The 13051-nt window shown below is 45.8% G+C and overlaps 1 protein-coding gene across 1 annotated transcript in view; it reads left to right on the top strand.

Annotated features, from left to right (window-relative positions):
* The window catches only part of HS6ST2 (heparan sulfate 6-O-sulfotransferase 2), a 287420-nt gene that overhangs the window by 133257 nt on the left and 141112 nt on the right, over positions 1-13051 (top strand). The gene's annotated exons all lie outside the window — the stretch shown is intronic.

Genomic DNA, 13051 nt, shown 5'->3' with positions numbered 1-13051 from the left:
AAACTTACGGTATGAGTCCTTAAAAAAATAAAAGAACAAAAAACCCCCGTTTTTCCTAAGGTAGTTCCCTGAATAGATTACCAAAAGTACTTAGATAATGACAAGTGATAGTCAGCATTCCATGTTTTTGGACTTGAACATATCCTAACATAAGATTTGCTTTGAAGAGGGTTTTAAAAAAATATTCAACCAAATTAAAAAAAATCAGTATACATTATGAAGTTTGTTCGCAGCCACTCGTTCAAAGCCCTCAGGTACCCAAAGCAGTGGCATTTTTAGAGATATGTATCTATTTTCTTAATTCATTTGTGGCTGCAAAGAATGGTTCTGCAAACAGCATGAAAAAGAGCCAAATACTGACTCCAAGGATTACCCTATAATTAGTCTTATGACTAAAAAGAAAAGAATGCTTTGGAAGACTGAAAGGATGAATTGAATGAATGAATGAGAGAATGAGCAAACAGATGAATAAATATCATCCAGTCCTTCAGAAATCCTTCTGAGAACGTCATTTCAGCGGTGATGAGTGCTCTGACAGGGAAGAATCAAGTGCATGTTTCAGCCGGGGCTTGCAAGTGACTAGGAGCTAGGACAAGCCAAGCTGGGGAGAGGGTCCGGGCAGAGGCAATTATGTGGCAAAGCGAATAAGGAAATATTAGAGAGAAAGACAGACAGGAAGCAGAGAGAGTGAAGAAGAGAATGATAAGGATTAGGGCGCAGCTGTGAGGATGGCAGGGCGGTAGGGAGGAGAAGCAGCAAGCCGAGGGCCGATGGGGGACAGCTGGTGACTCCTGAGAAAGTCTGAAGTCCTAAACCTTTGTAATCTGGAGAACTTGGTTAACCACAGTGACTCATTCCCCAGTTATGCCGCAAATCCAGGATTTTACTGGAAAAGCAAGCAGACTGGCCCAGGACATTCTCAACTCATGGTGCTGTTTCCACTTCGACATCTGACTGAGGTTCTAGATGACAGATAAACAAAACACGGTCCCTGACTTAAGAGTCATTTAGGACACGTTTTGTTTTGCAGCTGAAACCAGTATCTGTAGTTAAACTTTCCAAAGCGATGCCCATATGCCGGTCACTGTTCTAAGTGTTTGTATTAACTCACTGAATCCTCAGAACAACGCCGGGCGGTAGAAACCATTGTCATTTCCATCTTACAGACGAAGGACTGACTGAGGCACAGAGAGGTACGACGACCTCCCTCTGGTCACACAGCTCATAAGTCGTGCCACAGACCTTGGGCATAATCACTGGTCTGCATCTCTCGAAAGCATATAGATGTCTGGGGGGCAGTTCCAGGAATGGAGCCCAGGTCTTCTGGCTCCCAGTTCACTGTCCTTTCTCCTGTGCTAACCAGAACTCTGTGGTACCCCCTCAGTGGAGCATCGATGGACCAAATAACATTATAATCCCACAGTGACCACAAGTATGAAAACAAACTCTTCATTCTCCCTGTCTGGTTTTGAATGGTTGTACCTCTGGGAGGGGGTGAACCCCACCTACTCCACCCCCGGGGGGGTGGTGCTGGGCTGCCCAGAACGTTGCCCTCCAACGTGGCAGAAGGTGTCTCTACCCCTTCAGTTCAATTCCGCGCTCACGTCAGAAGCCATCCTCCAAATGTCCGGCAATGTTAACGTGGCCCTGTGTAAGTGATTTAAAGGTAAATGGGCTGCACGAGAGGGTGATGTGCTGAACAGGAGACCAAGGTATGAAAAACAATGCTACGGAGTGGATCTCAAGGGTGTTGAGTAAACCTGCTGTCAGGATTTCCAGAGAAGATTTGATTGGGAAGAAAAACACATCTTTGCTTCATCATTTCTAAGCAATTTCATGCTTCAATTCTCCATACTTCTGTCTTCTGAACACTTCCGAGGGCTACATTTGGGCCTCAGCATCAGCCTGAAGTCTTGTACGATGGAGTCGCCGTGCGAGGGCACTCTGCGCGTGATGTAGCGAGCCACATGGGAACGCTTGATTTTGGTACAACATTTAATCATTTTCTTCTGCCTCGATTAAGTTGAAAAGACTCAAATGCAGCTTAAAATTGAAAAGTATAACTGAATGAGAAGGTTTATATCAGATATTGAAAGCCTAAGATGTTCCCTTTTCTGAACTGAGCCAGGGAGGAGGTCCGGGGGCGGGGGGTGAAAAGGACAGAAACCGCAGAACCTTCCCGAGGGGGGTGTCTGGTGCCGGGTGGGTGGCTGAGTCTATTATGTAAACATTTCAAATGCCATGTGGTCATTTCTTTAGGACCTTGTTTGATGGTCCATGTGGTTGTTTCTTCCACCATCCCACCAGCTTTGCTGAGATATAATTGACTTAAAACATTGCATGAGTCTAAGTTGTTCAACGTGATGATTTAATACACATATATAGTGAAATGATTAGTGTGATTAGGTTAGTTAACACATCTGTCACCTTGCATAATTACAGTGTGTGTGTGTGCGCGTGTGTGCGCGCGTGCGTGTGTGTGGTAAAAACATTTAAGATCTCTCTTAGCAACTTTCCAGTTATACAATACGGTATTGAGAACTATAGACACCTTGCTATATACACATTATAGTCCCAGAACTCATTCATCCTCTAACTGGAAGTTTGTGCCCTTTGACCAGGATCTCGCCATTCCCCCCGCCAGCCCCTGGCAGCCATCATTCCCGTCTGTTTGTCCGTGAGTTTCGCTTTTTCTGATTCCACACATACATGAGATCATACAGTGTTTGTCTTTCTCTGTCTGACTTATCTCTGTGAGCAGAATGCCCTCAAGGTCTAACCATGTTGCCAACGGCGGGATTTTGTGGGATTGTTTCTTGGTGTGATGCCAGCCCGCGCAAATGTGGTTTCCTTCAGTGCTGGGCTTGGTGTCTGCTCTGGGCGTGGGGAAAGGGCTCTCGGTTCTCCCACCTGCACTGTGTCCTAGACTCTGCTTGGGTGCCTCACATAGATCGGGGCAGTGCTCCCAGCTCTGGATGCACATCGGAAGCACCCAGGAGCTTCTCAGAAGTGCTCAGACTCATGCCCCATCTCCTAAGATTCTGATTCATTTGGTCGAGGGTGGGGATGTGGGCATTTGTAATTTTAAAATCTCCCCAGGTGATTCAAAGGGGCAACCCATGTGGGGAAGCCCTGACTTAGAGGGTCTCATTGAATTTGGGGGGCATTTTCCTGCTCTGCTTCACTCACCCTTTTGCAATTAAGGGGGAGAATCCCATTATTTATTGTGATGAGAGTGAGAAGTGTGTCTGGTGGCCTCGGCGCTCAGAATACATGCGCCAAATCCCTTTGGAACCTTCGACCACTGGTTTGGATTGCCTCCATTTCGTGCTTCTTTTTCCAGCTAGTATTTCCAGCTTTGCCAAAGCCCATTTTTGGTAACCCCGCCTTCTGTACACCTTAAGAGAGATCGCTTGCCTTTGTAACTTCCCAGTGTGGAAAAAGTCTGCGGAGCAGGGGTTTTTAGGAGGCCCCAAGGAAAGAAGCCCTCATCTTCCTTCCATTCAAGGCTCCATTCCCGGGACCCTCTGCGACAATGCAGGCCTTCTTCTGCTCTCCCTGGCCAGCCGTCCTGGAGAGGATTTCTGAAGGCAGAGCTCGTGGGGCCCGAGGGGGGCTGCTCCTGGAGACCAGCAATTCCAGACTGAAATTCTCTGTCTTGGCGGCTCCCTGGGAATCCTCTCCAGAAGCCCAGGTGCGCACCTAGGTGAAAGAAAGCTATTGTGGAAGGATTGTGCTCTGCCAGAGACCCAAAAGCCCGGTCGGGGTGAGTAGGGGTGGAGACGAAGGGGAAAAGCATCTCCGGCTACTTCGGGTGGCCATGAATGACGTTAGCAAACAAGATCTGGGGCTTCGGAAGGAGCGAGCGCATGTCTGTGCAGGTTTCAGGTTCCTGACAAAGTGAACATTTCAAGAGATTTACCGACGTGCTCCCCGCCCTCCACAGACGTCTGTGTCATGATTGTGAGTTTGCAAAGCTCTACTGGCATTATTTCATTATCTCTGTGACCTAAAAAGCGAGATGGAACTCTTTTGGGGCACTTACTACATGCCAAGCAGTGGGATACATACATTCACCCATATGCTACTTTAGTAACTAATTTAATCCTCCCAGTACCCCATGAGGGACCTATGATTATCATTTTGTGGATTCAGAAACCAAGGCTCAGATCATTGACATGACTTGCCCAAGGTCACACAGATTGGACAAGAACCCAGGTCAGTGTAACATGTAATGGAAGTTGGTTCCTTCCTGGGAAACACAGAATAACTCTCTTGCCTCTTTAACGTCATCTGTCAAGACCCTCCTCCCCCATATCTTCTTTTTAAGATAAACACCTTCTGTTTCTTCAGATTATTTTTAATGAATGTTTCCTAGATTTGCCCTCTCCAGAGTCTCACCTTCTAGTCTCCCTTGGTTCCCTGAAATCTGGCTTCTTTTCCAACAACTCTAATGGAACTATCTTCCCCTAGGTCACTGATGGCCAGATTGTCAAACCTAACCCTAATCAACCCATATCCAGCCTGTCTTCATAGCATGTAGCACTAATGCTGACCACTCTCTATCTTCAGTCGGGCAATCTCATTCATTCCCATGGATGTATCATCTATATGATGACAACTCCCAAATCAACCTCTGCAGCCGTGACCTTTCTCTGAGCTTCAGACCCATCCATCCACCTACCTGCTGGACTTGTTAAATTTCAGATATCCCATAGGTTTCTCAAACTCCACGCACTCCAAAATGGAATCCGGCACCAACCACCACTCCACCCCGATTCTGCACTTCTCTCTATATTCCTTATCATGGTTTAATAGTGATATCGCCTTCCATATGCTCTACCAACCCGGGAACTTAGGCACATCCTTCCCCTCACCCACTCATCTAAATCGATCCTTCAAGTTCTATGGATTCCACTTGTTCTCAAAGATGACCTCTCTTCTCTCTGTGCCAGTGACTCCTTTACTTGAGCATGTCTTAGAGTATTTCAAGAGCTTCATAATATGTCTCTCCGATTCTACTTTACTGCACAAGTCCGTTTTCATGCTGCTGACAGATCTTTCAAGGCCCTTTTTAAACTGTTGAACCCACATTTCCCAAAGTACATTCCATTGCACCCTGGTTTTATAGGATGCTCTGTGAAAAATGGGAGTGTGGTCAAGTAGCTTTGGAAAAGCTTATATACTATGCTCTTCTCCCCTTGGAGGTTCATATTGGATGTCCTGAGAAATCGTCCAGTTAAAATCCTGTTTAACTTTGTAGATTCAGCATCCCAAATGGATTTCATCGTGGAATCACCCTTCCTCCCCACGCTCACATTTTTCAGCGTAGGGCGTGCCAACAACCACCTGCAGAACACCTCTGAAACCACAGTCTGTACGTTCTGCTCCTTGGCATGGCTTACAAGGCTCTTCTTCATTTGACCTTTGCTCACTTGTCCAGCCAACCCTCCCCTTAAACTCTCACAGCTCTCATCATTATTGAGAATACCTTCTTCCTCACACACCATTTTGTTTTTGTGCTTTTCTTTTGCCTAAAAAGCCCTTCTCCCCCCTCCCCCCCACCTCTGTCTGCCTTCAACTCATCACTGAAGATCCAGCTGTCTTCTATGAAGAGTTCTCTGACCCTCTCCAAGGGAGAATTGGTCACTTCTCTTTTTTTACTTCTAATGTCTGTATACATCTTGAACGTTACATTTAGAGCAAATGAAATCATTCCATTGCTTTGTAGCTTTGCATGTTTCAAACCAGTCGAAATTATATAATATTTATATGTATTTATTATATTTATATAAGTTATATAATATATATAATATATAATATAATATTGAATAATCCAAACCAGTTGGATTATTTTCTATATCTTTTCATTTTAACACCATCCTTGTCTCCTGAAGGGAGCTTGGGCTGTCATTACTAACCCAACAGGAAAACAGTCCCATCCTTTCTCATTTTTGGAAAAACAGCATATGTGAGAAACCTTATAACAAGGTCTGGTCTAGAGCACATCTAAAGGCAGTGTCCTTGCTAATGAGTTCAGCTACATGACATGCCCCACTGTGTGTTGCCTCCCCTAGACAGTGAAGTGATGGGCTTGACTGTAGGTATAAAGTAGATAATAATGCCTTGGTGTAGAAATGAAACTCAAAGCCACCGGACCCCATGCTCCCGTGAGAGAAGTTCAAGGCCTACCTGCAGCTACTTAGCCTGGATCTCTCTCCAGTCGTCTTGGGCCTGGAGGCCTGGGAGTAGCAGCCCACCCCATGAAGACAACTCCTCAACAAAGAAAGGGAAATATCCATTATGGAGAGCTTTCTTTGTGTAGGCACGGTGCTGAGTCTTTACATGCATGATCTTACTGTGTCCTTACAAGGACTCGGTCACATAGGAACTCTTATTAGCTTCATGTTGCAGATGAGGACATGAAGGTTCAGCAAAGTGGAATGGCCTGTCGATGTCGGTTTTACAGCTTCAGGCCCTAATCCTGTCTGCAGCACATCCTTGCTGTGCTACCGTGGGCAAATCACTTACTCTAGCCAAGTCTCCAGTTTCTCACTTGCACAATAGGAAGAACACGTGTGCCTGCCTGGTGGAATGGTCATAAGATTTCAGTGATAGGATGTATGTGAAGTGCCTGGCATGTGGTAAGTACTCTATAAATGGTAGCTATTATGGGCTGACATCAGAGACATTATTTTCAGCCAAGATGAAGGGAAACAGGAGAGCAATTTTGTGTGAAAGGAGAGGTGGAGCCCAGAGATTATTTGGACTATGAAAAGGTCACACTTCTCAGCCAACCAAAGAGGGATCCCTTCCCCAAATGGCTGATGGTCACACTTCTCAAGGGGCATAAAGAGGCTCCATTTTCAAGGCAGTGGGGGAGAAGTCAGCCAGGCACAAGAGCCCTTGGTGGGAAAAGGGCCAGCCTTGTAGGGGCTGGAACAGATTGGTAGATCTCAGCCCCAGTGCAAATCAGGGATGGGCCGGGTGTGTACTTTGGGCAGCTGAACTGTGCATGTGCATGTTGGTTTGTAATGCCTTCCCTATATGGGTAGCTGCACCCACTCCTTTAAGAGCTACAGCTGACAAATATGGACGGGCCATCTGGGGAAGGGGTGCAGGTGCAAGTGGGTGGCCAAAGGGGAGCAGAACTATGATGTCAGCCCATAATAGCTACCATTTATAGAGTACTTACCACATGTAGTCAGTCTGCCTGGGTTGGCACTGTGACTCTGCCACTTGTTAGCTGTGTGACTTTGAGCTACCCACCACCTCTCTGAGGCTCAGTTCCCTCCCCCCTCTGTAGATTGGAGAAAGAGTACCTAGCTTATAGGGTTATTGGATGGAATAAAGGAATTTATCCACGTAAAGCACTCAGCGCAGACCAGGTACAAGGTAAGGGCTTAAGAAATTACAGTCACTGTCATCATCATTGGGTGTGCTGGATGTGGCGGGGGTGGGGGGAAGATGGCGGGTGGTGGGGGGGGACCAGCATGGATGATCAGAGAGCTTGCGGAAACAATCCCAAATGAATCTTCTCTAAATCGACTTCTGCAAACATTGCATTTACCTCCATTAATTAAAAGAAGCTTTGCCTTTTTTCCTTTCAAGTTTATTTTGTGGCTCAGATCTTAATGAGCTTTTTGAAAGACTATAGAGGTTTTGATCCAATTAAAAACCATCCTCTAAGATACCAGTATCTGACAGTTCCACCGTACTCTTTCGGGCATTTTCCTTGAAATGATCGTAATGTGATATTTGTATCTCGTGAAAATTATGAGTTTTCACTAATTCTTAGGGGTTTAACTGTGAGGATGCAGCCTGCACATTTAATCTACTTTAGAGCAGCTTCATTTACTAGATGGTCCTCGTGGGTTTGGGGAAAGGATGTAAAGTATCATCAATGAGGTGTGAAGCAGGTTTTAAAGGATGGAGTCTCTTGTTTTTAGAATGGATTGAACTGCTGCAAAATCCCAGCCACTGCCCAGCTCCCCACAGTGCTGATCCTGACAGGAGCTCCAGCAGGCTTTTCCTACCCCCCCCCCCCGCCCCTTCCCTGCAGGCACTTCTGTGCTCCTGTACCTCCCCCTGTGCTGTTGGGCCACGTGACAGCTGCTGAGTCCCCCACCCACGCAGCAGTTCTCGCTGCATTCATCTTTCGGCCCCAGGGTACTACCTTACCCTTATTTCTATGATTTTCTGAAAAGTGTTTTGACGCAGGTTCAGAAAAGAAAAGCGGTGCTGATGATCACTCCTTTATATGTTGATTTTACCCTCTCTTTGTAAAAGCGGGGAGGAAGGGGGGTACAGCTCAGCTCCTGGCCCTCCTCCCTCCAACCTATTGTGCAAACAAGAGGCAGATGTCTCCTGTCACTCTGCCACCCAGAAAATTAAGTGGTTCCCACCGATCAGCCTGGCCCTCACGCCAACCAACCCACTCCATCAGCCTCACCTTCCACATGTGGGAGACTGTATATATGTTCTTCCAGAAGCGTGAAATATTCTGATAGCTGTCAAGTGTCAAGAACGTTCTGGAGAGCAAGAAAAGGCCAACTCCAGCTTCCTTAAGACGACTTTTCAAAAAGATCAAGGACTTTAAATTCAGCTTTGCACACCACTCCCTAAGTCCTTGCAGGTTCTTAGAAGGTAAATACATTTATTGCTCAACCCAAGATTTGATATCCATTTCTTAAAAGATTTTATTTATTTATTTGAGAAAGAGTGAGCTTGAGAGAGAGCAGGAGCAGGGGGAGTGGCAGAGGGAAAGGGAGACGCAGGCTCCCTGCTGAGCAGGGAGCCTGGCATGGCCGGGATCGCAACCTGAGCCAAAGGTAGATGCTCAACCGACTGAGCCACCCAGGTGCCCCTTGATATCCATTTTTATAGCTACTGTATTATGTTCGAGTTGACTTTATAATTCAGTGGAGTTGTATTTTGTATGTTGAATACATACATCACTGTATCCAGAGGCCATTCTTTAAAGAACTTGGAGAACAGTGTTCTATGTGACTTTGTTATAGAGACTACCTTACGATTTGGTTATGATCGCCTTTATATTACATGCATAGTCATATCTACAGTGTACTTAATGCTGAACCTCCAGTCAAGATGACAGCATTGCTTCCATGGGAAAATGCATGCCATGACAATGACATGGCTTCTAGCAATGAATGCCTCACACCAAAACTTGAGAAATGAGCCTAGCCCAGTGCTTGCTATATACAATAGGAGTTCACTACATGTCTGTCCAATGGGTGAATTGTCTACAATCTGCTCAGCCACAACTGAGTGGAAAATGAGAGATTGAGATTCTGTTCTCTCTACTTTATCATAATTGACAATTTTAGACAAGCCCCGTAACTACTGCTGTCCCCCTTTCCTTACTAAGAGCCATCTATTTCAGAAAGGGCTGAAGAAGAAAGGACACTAAACATTAGTCTAGAATGACATTCTTTTTTTTTTTTTTAAGATTTTATTTATTTATTTGAGACAGAGAGAATGAGAGAGAGCACACGAGAGGGGAGGGTCAGAGGGAGAAGCAGACTCCCTGCCGAGCAGGGAGCCCGATGCGGGACTCGATCCAGGGACTCCAGGATCATGACCTGAGCCGAAGGCAGTTGCTTAACCAACTAAGCCACCCAGGCGCCCTAGAATGACATTCTTTAAAAGTGATATTTAAACTCCATTAGATAAAAAAGTAGGATAAAACCAAATCCATCATTTTAGATGAAATTTTCTTCTCTTGACTCAACCAGATAGATGGTGACATCTAATCAACATGCATTTGTCAAAGATGTTATCACAGGTACTCAGCCTTGTGCTAGACGCTGAATGACAATGTTCCTGCTCAGAGAGCTTCCAATCCAGTTGAGTAGACAACACTTCCACATGGGTGAATTGGGGTTTTTCAACCTTGGTGCTCTTGACATTCTGGGTGGGATAACTCAACAGGAGGATGTCCTGTGGACATGGTAGGATGTCCACATTGTAGGATGTTCAGCAGCATTCCTGGCCTCAACCCACTGGATGCCAGCAGCAGCCCCCTCCAGCTATAACAACCAAAAATATCTCTAGACATTGCCATTGCTCCATTTCCCTTGGGATGCAAAATCACCTCCCTTTGAAGACGGCTGGCTTTACGTGGTTTGTCATGCAAAGTAGTATGTGACTGCCAAACAAGAAAGTAAAAGAGAGGGCAGGGATTCGCTGGCAAGAAGGGGCTGGAGTGGTCAGAGACTTAAACTGGACCTGAGGAAAAGCTGGCTGAGATTTCAGTAAGCAGAGAGGTTATTGCAGGTGGAGCAAATGGCCCAAGCTGTCCACACAGGGCATCGCACTTGATGGGTTTGTGGGAGGGCCTGGTGAGTACACTGCCTGACTGGGATGGGGGAGTAAAGCGGACTGTGGGAGATGAGGCTGATGAGGTGGGTTGGTTGGTTGAACGACAGGCTGATGGGGTGGACTGGTTGGTTGAACGACAGGCTGATGGGGTGGATTGGTTGGTTGAACGACAGGCTGATGGGTGGGAACCACTGGATTTCTGGGCAGCAGAGTGACAGGAAACATCTGACTCTAGCTGAAGTTTGTAGGATGGGTGGGAGGGAGGACGGATGGGAGCAGGCCTCTAATCACCGTCATCCCTACTCTTCCAAAGAGAGAAGGCAAAGCAAGTGGAAATAGCACGGACTCCGAAGGCAGCAGTGGCGTCTCTTAGTTGCGTGAGCACCAGGCATCAGATCACTGCCGTCATAGGATGGGCTCTGCAGATATGTTTATCTTTCTCTCCTGTGCCTGAGTGCTGGAGCTCAGAAGATGTAGATGCTGCAGATTTGTCTCCGAAACGAATTGTCTTGTTCTTCACATTCATATACTTTGCTAGATCTTTTAGATTTAGCTCCTGGGGCAAAAATCCATAGTCTTCAGACAAGTCTCTCTTCAGCAATGTGTCTTCCAACAATTCTCTTTCCAGCTATGCTGTACCTGTCTCCTTTTCCGGAATTTTCTCAATCAATTTGACCTACTCTGTCTTCCTTCCAACAATATGAACACACGTTATTTGTGTTCAGATCCATTGATCACACCATTGTGATCATACTACTGTAAAGCGTGCCCCCAAAAAACTTGTCTTTCGTATCTTGTTTTTGTCAAAAGTGTCTAATATTCATGTTGACGAGGTGAACAATTTCATGGCAAGTAGGGCATTCAGAAGGCACATCATGTGTGCCTTTACATTTTAATGACTCAGGGGTTAGTCTGGTAGCCCATCTATATGTAATCAGCAGCTACATGTGAGTATATGAAAGTGTAGGGCAGCAATAAAATCCCAGGACTTTTTCTTTTAGGACCTGTGACAAATGAAAATGAGAGAGCCCTATACTATGGCTCGTGTCATTGAAGCATGTGTTAGCTGACAGAGAAAAATTCACTTGCTTTATTAGCCAAAACAGGATAGAGATGATTTCTATCACAACTAAGCACAAAGTTATTAAAATGGAAAAGTGAAAATAGAAAATGGCACGAGAACAGAGTGAAGCCTGGTGGTTCCATGAATCTGCGCTCAGTCGGCCTTTCATTTAAATAGTGGGATGACATGGGGCGCCTGGGTGGTTCAGTTGGTTAAGCATCCAACTCTTCATTTTGGCTCAGGTCATGATCTCCGGGTTGTGAGATCAAGCCCTGTGTTGGATGTGGAGCCTGCTTAAGATTTCTCTCTCTCTCCCTCTGCCCCTCCCAGCCTCTCTAAAAAAAATAATAATAAATAATAATAATGGAATGATGTGGCCTGAGCAGATGGTGTGTCATGAAGGCCTCAGCATTATTCAAGCTCTGTTTACTTAGGAAAGAAGAAGACACTATACCCCACTCTCTTTGACTGTATCCCATAAGGAAATCTTTTTAGTAATTTCACTTAGGAAAGGAAGTCCCCAATGGCCCTTTCATGTATCTGAGGTAGAATATGCTTACAGTATCAGCGCTGGCCCTGAATCTGTTCCATGCCTTCTGCCCTAAGGGGGGTGGAGGGAAAGTGCCAAGCAGGTGATCCTTGCCCTCAGGGAGCCCACTGCAGAGCTGGGATCATTGAGAAGTCCCGCGTGGCACGGACCAAGGCTAGTATGGGCTGGAGGGCTGTGGAAAGTTTCCTGGAGGAGGTCAGATGTCTACTGGGCCTTGGGAAGTAACATGCGGAGAAGGGTCTGGGCATTTTGGGTCACAGAAGAAGAGAGTTAGCATGGTGTCTATAGGGAACGACTGGACGCTCTGCCTGGTTGGAGGAGAGAAGTAGTATATTGAGAGGCTGGATGGACAGGATGCCCCTAACTCCGAAGGTAGGGCCTTGAAAGACTATGCCCTGTGTAGTCCATGGTGCAGACATGGGCCATGAAGAAAATGATACTTTGTGGGAGAAACTCCTTTTACATAGGAGTACTTCTAGAGAGTTCTAAAACCCACGTTTAAAGAAGTTCATTGAAGGTACTTGAAACTGACCTCAAGTTCAATTGTCCATGCCTTTAGTGACTCATTCTACGGCTTCCCCCATACAGATAAGGTGTCCTTGGAATTTGGCTTCACAGCAGTTTTGAGCCACTGTCTGTAGGAGCTGTTTTTCTTGAAGCAGGACTATTTGCACTTGATGCTAAAAATAAATGCATGGGGTGGAGAACAGAAGAGAGAAAATAGCACTGTTTTGTAAGTGAACAAGGGGGCCCAGGAACGCTTCCCCCAGCCCCCAAAACCTTCTCCTTGGGAGTCCCTCCAAACCTAAAATCACACCCATCTGCCAGAATGTGTAAAGCTGCGTCCTTAGAATGTCTCCTGCGTCAAGACAGGGATGTTGTTAAGCTCATTTCTGTATTCCCAGCACCAGCAATAGGGTCTGGCACACATGAGACCGTCAACATTTTCCCCTTTGAATAATGTGCTGCTGAATTAATGAATTTTCAACTTTTGACATGGATGTTATTTGAATAATCATCTTTATTTTCAGCTTGGCTGTTTAATATCGAGTTTTTAAAAGTAACAGCTTTACTGAGATGTATTTCACATGACATAG

This window comes from Mirounga leonina, unplaced genomic scaffold, assembly GCF_011800145.1.
Source record: "Mirounga leonina isolate KUSES-001 unplaced genomic scaffold, KU_Mleo_1.0 Mir_101664, whole genome shotgun sequence".
Classification (NCBI taxonomy): domain Eukaryota; kingdom Metazoa; phylum Chordata; class Mammalia; order Carnivora; family Phocidae; genus Mirounga; species Mirounga leonina.
Note: the sequence above shows the minus strand (reverse complement) of the source record. Positions and strands in the feature narration are given on the sequence as shown.